This window comes from Gobio gobio (genome assembly GCF_949357685.1).
Source record: "Gobio gobio genome assembly, chromosome: 3".
NCBI classification, from domain to species: Eukaryota; Metazoa; Chordata; class Actinopteri; order Cypriniformes; family Gobionidae; genus Gobio; species Gobio gobio.
This window is the reverse complement of record NC_137099.1, coordinates 56,297,834-56,298,089: the sequence shown is the minus strand read 5'-3', so window position 1 is coordinate 56,298,089 and position 256 is coordinate 56,297,834.

Here is a 256-nt window from a genome sequence, read left to right as displayed (position 1 = left end):
GAATGAGAATCATTTTACCGGAAGATTTTTACCTTCATTTATGGAGGATCATATTTCATCTCTCGGTTTAAATGAGATGGTGCCCTCTAATGTTATAGGACTATATTACGTTTAGGCTACATGTGATATACACTACACTAACAGGTCGCTTGAGGGAGAAACATTGCCAGATTCTTTGCTTGGATCTGTGTGTTATTGTTTCTCAATTAATATGCTGTGGCGCCAATATTTGAACACTTAGTCAGCATGCAATCAT